Here is a 7,923-nt window from a genome sequence, read left to right on the forward strand (position 1 = left end):
ATAATAATAATAATAATATTCGTATTAATGTCTCCCTGGTGCAGTCTTGTCCCCTCTCCTAATCCTGATACAACTACACATAGCAGTCAATTAAAGCCTCATCCTCATCCTCCTCCCAGAGTGTCTGAGATCACAGCACTGTCATCCACATCAGCAGCTTCTGCCCGCAGGCATCTTCATACATGGAGCGGATTTATTCGCCTACGAGACAATAGTACATTAGTAAGAGACTAGAAAACAAGAGAAGACAAAACTTACTGGAATAGAATTTATTGGTAGCTTTGGATTCAGGGCTGAGAAAATATTGTACAAAGTAACAGCAAGGAATGCAAAAAAAAAAAATATATATATATATATATATATCTATAGAAAATAACTGATCTCATGGGAAGGAAATGTGATAGTGGGAGAGAAAGGGAAAGATTTCTGTACAGAAAAGTGACCTAAATAGTGATAGGTTTACTTATGTAAATTACTACTACAGTAGAGTGTATAGAGCTGAGTGTAATATTAGGTTTATCAGGGATATTAGTATGGAACATTATATGGATAACATTATTCATTACAGTGCAATGGAAATACTAAATGCCTAATGATAGAGATAGATAGATAGATAGATAGATAGATAGATAGATAGATAGATAGGAGATAGATAGATAGATAGATAGATAGATAGATAGATAGATAGAAGATAGATAGATAGATAGATAGATAGATAGATAGATAGATAGGAGATAGATAGATAGATAGATAGATAGATAGATAGATAGATAGATAGATAGGAGATAGATAGATAGATAGATAGATAGATAGATAGATGATAAATAGATGATAGATAGATAGATAGATAGATAGATAGATAGATAGATGATAGATAGATAGATAGATAGATAGATAGATGATAAATAGATGATAGATAGATAGATAGATAGATAGATAGATAGGAGATGGATAGATAGATAGATAGATAGATAGATAGATAGATAGATAGATAGAAGATAAATAGATGATTGATTAGATAGATTCTAATAATTAGGTCGAAAAGAAATAAACAAAGAAAAGATAGATAATATACATAGATCGAAGAGAAAAAGAAAGAAAGAAAGAAAGAAAGAAAGAAAGAAAGAAAGAAAGAAAGACAGAAAGAAAGAAAGAAAGAAAGAAAGAAAGAAAGAAAGAAAGAAAGAAAGAAAGAAAGAAAGAAAGAAATGATAGATAATCATGTGCAATCTTCACGGTTGGAGAAACATGTTGATAAATAAGAGAATATTGTAGCACTGCTGATACTTGTATTTCCCCAACCTCTGCCTATATATTACTGTACACAACGATCTCTTCACATGGAGCAGATCTGTAATAGGTCCTTGTAATATGCATTTAGTCCCAATTGGTAGAAGATTCTGATTGAAGAGACACAAGCTGCAGGTTATTCCAGAGATATTCTCCACTAAAAGGTTTCTTTCTATAGCCTGAGCTGTAACCTCGGACTTGTGGTTCTACTAAAGTAATATACTGTCCATTGCACCGCGCATTGTCACCACAACAATGGTGTATTATTTATCACTATATATAGATTTACAGATATAATCGGCCATATTACAGGGTCCATATACCCACGTTGCAATTCAATTAACTATTTGCATGCTGCATTGCAGACAGTAAATAAATACTGCAGTATCTGGGCACTTACCTGGGCAGCAGAAGGGCTTGGCTGGCGGTGTCACCATAATACAATCTGGTTCCCTGTGATGTGCTAGAAATATGTGGCATTGTATAGCCATAGCCTATGTGCAATGTGCTTGCATTAAGCCCGCACTGTGCCTAAAAATATTCTCGTTTCAATGTACAAAAGACTAAATCAGCCCGCGCTGCAAAGTTGCGCCGTGCGTATTTTGCGCTTAGAACTATACCGCGCATTTTGCGCACTTTGTCGCACATCGCAATCCTATTGTCAGTCCTCCCTGTATGTGAGCAGCTTGCATACTCCAGGCTCTCCAGCTCCTGTCTGGCCTCTAAGCTCTCAGGATCAGTTAACCAGCTCTTACAGTCTTGTCTTTCTTAACTGCTCACTTACCATATTCCCTGCACAGTCTCTGACTATTTCCCAGGATACTGCATGTATTTCATCATGTAAAGACTTGCACTTTCCCTGAGCAATTTTTTAGCACACTGATCCATTGTTCTGAGCTCTTATATGACAAGAAAATATTGCACAGCCCTGCAAAAAACTCTCCATAGACACAGCGAGACTTCACATGATACACACCAGGAGTGATGGGACAGTTATGTCCAGGCTCTGTTCACATGAGGCGGATAGGCTGCAGATTCTCCAGCATGAAATGTTAAGGTGCATTAAATCCTCCAGATCTTACAAAATACCAGAAATGTGGGACATTCTGTTCTATCTTATCCACAGGCTACACAAAATAATTCTCAGGAAAATTTGACTTTAAAGCGAATCACACCAAAAAAAACAATTTTTAAATCAAGGTTTTATGTGAAACATACTTGTTTGAATTGGAATTTTGTAGGTTTTCTTTAATTTGACTTATCACTATCTATATATTTTTAATGTACTATATCCTGCAATTTTCACTCTGGCCACTAAGTTTAATAATACACTGACACTTGACAATTCTGTCGGGCTTTTCCTTGCTGAAGCCACCTCGTTTGCATAAAAGACATAAGACCTCTATAGATAACACCACTGACTCATCATTACATCCACTATTGACAGACTCTCTACACTTCCTCCCTGCACAGAGCTTGTCTATAAAACTCCCTGTATTATCCCTGTACTGTGACATCACTGTGTGTATTATCCCTGTACTGTGACATCACTGTGTGTATTATCCCTGTACTGTGACATCACTGTGTGTATTATCCTGTACTGTGACATCACTGTGTGTATTATCTCTGTACTGTGACATCACTGTGTGTATTATCCCTGTACTGTGACATCACTGTGTGTATTATCCTGTACTGTGACATCACTGTGTGTATTATCTCTGTACTGTGACATCACTGTGTGTATTATCTCTGTACTGTGACATCACTGTGTGTATTATCCTGTACTGTGACATCACTGTGTGTATTATCTCTGTACTGTGACATCACTGTGTGTATTATCCTGTACTGTGACATCACTGTGTGTATTATCTCTGTACTGTGACATCACTGTGTGTATTATCCTGTACTGTGACATCACTGTGTGTATTATCCTGTACTGTGACATCACTGTGTGTATTATCCTGTACTGTGACATCACTGTGTGTATTATTCCTGTACTGTGACATCACTGTGTATATTATCCTGTACTGTGACATCACTGTGTGTATTATCCCTGTACTGTGACATCACTGTGTGTATTATCCCTGTACTGTGACATCACTGTGTATATTATCCTGTACTGTGACATCACTGTGTGTATTATCCTGTACTGTGACATCACTGTGTGTATTATCCTGTACTGTGACATCACTGTGTGTATTATCTCTGTACTGTGACATCACTGTGTGTATTATCCTGTACTGTGACATCACTGTGTGTATTATATCTGTACTGTGACATCACTGTGTGTATTATCTCTGTACTGTGACATCACTGTGTGTATTATCCTGTACTGTGACATCACTGTGTGTATTATCCTGTACTGTGACATCACTGTGTGTATTATCCTGTACTGTGACATCACTGTGTGTGTATTATCCCTGTACTGTGACATCACTGTGTGTATTATCTCTGTACTGTGACATCACTGTGTGTATTATCTCTGTACTGTGACATCACTGTGTGTATTATCCTGTATTGTGACATCACTGTGTGTATTATCCTGTACTGTGACATCACTGTGTGTATTATCTCTGTACTGTGACATCACTGTGTGTATTATCTCTGTACTGTGACATCACTGTGTGTATTATCTCTGTACTGTGACATCACTGTTTGTATTATCTCTGTACTGTGACATCACTGTTTGTATTATCTCTGTACTGTGACATCACTGTGTGTATTATCTCTGCACTGTGACATCACTGTGTGTATTATGCTGTACTGTGACATCATTGTGTGTATTATGCTGTACTGTGACATCACTGTGTGTATTATCCTGTACTGTGACATCACTGTGTGTATTATCTCTGTACTGTGACATCAGTGTGTATTATCTCTGTACTGTGACATCACTGTGTGTATTATCCTGTACTGTGACATCACTGTGTGTATTATCTCTGTACTGTGACATCAGTGTGTATTATCTCTGTACTGTGACATCACTGTGTGTATTATCCTGTACTGTGACATCACTGTGTGTATTATCTCTGTACTGTGACATCACTGTGTGTATTATCCCTGTACTGTGACATCCCTGTGTGTATTATCTCTGTACTGTGACATCACTGTGTGTATTATCCAGTACTGTGACATCACTGTGTGTATTATCCCTGTACTGTGACATCACTGTGTGTATTATCCTGTACTGTGACATCACTGTGTGTATTATCTCTGTACTGTGACATCACTGTGTGTATTATCCCTGTACTGTGACACCACTGTGTGTATTATCTCTGTACTGTGACATCACTGTGTGTATTATCCTGTACTGTGACATCACTGTGTGTATTATCCTGTACTGTGACATCACTGTGTGTATTATCCTGTACTGTGACATCACTCTGTGTATTATCCCTGTACTGTGACATCACTCTGTGTATTATGCTGTACTGTGACATCACTGTGTGTATTATCTCTGTACTGTGACATCACTGTGTGTATTATCTCTGTACTGTGACATCACTGTGTGTATTATCTCTGTACTGTGACATCACTGTTTGTATTATCTCTGTACTGTGACATCACTGTGTGTATTATCCTGTATTGTGACATCACTGTGTGTATTATCTCTGTACTGTGACATCATTGTGTGTATTATGCTGTACTGTGACATCACTGTGTGTATTATCCTGTACTGTGACATCACTGTGTGTATTATCTCTGTACTGTGACATCACTGTGTGTATTATCCTGTACTGTGACATCACTGTTTGTATTATCTCTGTACTGTGACATCACTGTGTGTATTATCCTGTATTGTGACATCACTGTGTGTATTATCTCTGTACTGTGACATCACTGTGTGTATTATCTCTGTACTGTGACATCACTGTGTATTATCTCTGTACTGTGACATCACTGTGTGTATTATCTCTGTACTGTGACATCACTGTGTGTATTATCTCTGTACTGTGACATCACTGTGTGTATTATCTCTGTACTGTGACATCACTGTGTGTATTATCCTGTACTGTGACATCACTGTGTGTATTATCTCTGTACTGTGACATCACTGTGTGTATTATCCTGTACTGTGACATCACTGTGTATTATCTCTGTACTGTGACATCACTGTGTGTATTATCTCTGTACTGTGACATCACTGTGTGTATTATCTCTGTACTGTGACATCACAGTGTGTATTATCTCTGTACTGTGACATCACTGTGTGTATTATCCCTGTACTGTGACATCACTGTGTGTATTATCTCTGTACTGTGTCATCACTGTGTGTATTATCTCTGCACTGTGACATCACTGTGTGTATTATCCCTGTACTGTGACATCACTGTGTGTATTATCCTGTACTGTGACATCACTGTGTGTATTATCCTGTACTGTGATATCACTGTGTGTATTATCCTGTACTGTGACATCACTGTGTGTATTATCCTGTACTGTGACATCACTGTGTGTATTATCCTGTACTGTGACATCACTGTGTGTATTATCCTGTACTGTGACATCACTGTGTGTATTATCCTGTACTGTGATATCAATGTGTGTACTATCTCTGTACTGTGACATCACTGTGTGTACTATCTCTGTACTGTGACATCACTGTGTGTATTATCTCTGTACTGTGACATCACTGTGTGTATTATCTCTGTACTGTGACATCACTGTGTGTATTATGTCTGTATTGTGACATCACTGTGTGTATTATCTCTGTACTGTGACATCCCTGTGTGTATTATCTCTGTACTGTGACATCACTGTGTGTATTATCTCTGTACTGTGACATCCCTGTGTGTATTATCTCTGTACTGTGACATCACTGTGTGTATTATCCCTGTATTGTGACATCACTTTGTGTATTATCCCTGTACTGTGACATCACTGTGTGTATTATCCTGTACTGTGAAATCACTGTGTGTATTATCTCTGTACTGTGACATCACTGTGTGTATTATCCCTGTACTGTGACATCACTTTGTGTATTATCTCTGTACTGTGACATCACTGTGTGTATAATCCTGTACTGTGACATCACTGTGTGTATTATCCCTGTACTATGACATCACTGTGTGTATTATCTCTGTACTGTGACATCACTGTGTGTATTATCCTGTACTGTGACATCACTGTGTATTATCTCTGTACTGTGACATCACTGTGTGTATTATCTCTGTACTGTGACATCACTGTGTGTATTATCTCTGTACTGTGACATCACTGTGTGTATTATCTCTGTACTGTGACATCACTGTGTGTATTATCTCTGTACTGTGACATCACTGTGTGTATTATCCCTGTACTGTGACATCACTGTGTATTATCTCTGTACTGTGACATCACTGTGTGTATTATCCCTGTACTGTGACATCACTGTGTGTGTATTATCCCTGTACTGTGACATCACTGTGTGTATTATCCTGTACTTTGACATCACTGTGTGTATTATCCTGTACTGTGACATCACTGTGTGTATTATCCTGTACTGTGACATCACTGTGTGTATTATCCTGTACTTTGACATCACTGTGTGTATTATCCTGTACTGTGACATCACTGTGTGTATTATCTCTGTACTGTGACATCACTGTGTGTATTATCCTGTACTGTGACATCACTGTGTGTATTATCCCTGTATTGTGACATCACTGTGTGTATTATCTCTGTACTGTGACATCACTGTGTGTATTATCCTGTACTGTGACATCACTGTGTGTATTATCCTGTACTGTGACATCACTGTGTGTATTATCCTGTACTGTGACATCACTGTGTGTATTATCTCTGTACTGTGACATCATTCATACATTGTAATATAAGACTGGTGTTTCCTATTCCAGTCTTATACATGTCACCTGCAGGAGCGCCTTGCAGCCTCGTACTCACTGTAGCACATCTTGGGAGGTGCGATGCCCTAGAATAAGATGTGTAGATATGGGGGGGGGGCAGAGGTAGTAATCGCTACTGGGCCCTGGAGCCTCAGGGGGCCCAAAGGTCTCTATAACATAATATACCACCATTATTATAGGTAGGACATGGTAAGTGGGGTCCTGTTGCCTGTTTTACATTAGGGACCAGAATCTTCAAGTTGCCATAGAATTGATATGTAGGCGAGCCAGCTATAACTCTTAAATGTGTAATTGTGATGGGCGAAGATGTCCCCAAACCATCTTGTAGAGTAGATTACAAAGTATCACTGTCATTCATGGAGGGCAATGAGCAAAAGTGTTACTGGAAAAAGCCCATTGAAACCCCTTAGTCCATCCAGGACAATCTCAGTTTGCCTTTGACTTCTGTGTAGCTGCTTATTAGATCAAGGCTCCATAACCTTGTACAGTGTTGGCCAAAAGTATTGTCCCCCCTGCAGTTCTGTCAGATAATCCTCGGTGTCCCCCAGATAATGATTACAAGCACAAACTCTTTATGCAAGGAGGAATGGTCAGTGCTCAGTCAGGAACCGCAAAGAGCAAAGTATACCTGGGAAATGGAGTTTTTACTAGTGAGCAGTCACATGGGTCATAGTAAGGACCACCCAGCTGAATATGTGATGGTGGTATGGGAGGGGGGGGTGCACCTACCCCCAAAGTCCAGTGATTGTGAAGCGTGTGCAGCGAGTCTGTATATTTTGATGGCGGC

This window comes from Leptodactylus fuscus, chromosome 3, assembly GCF_031893055.1.
Source record: "Leptodactylus fuscus isolate aLepFus1 chromosome 3, aLepFus1.hap2, whole genome shotgun sequence".
NCBI lineage: Eukaryota > Metazoa > Chordata > Amphibia > Anura > Leptodactylidae > Leptodactylus > Leptodactylus fuscus.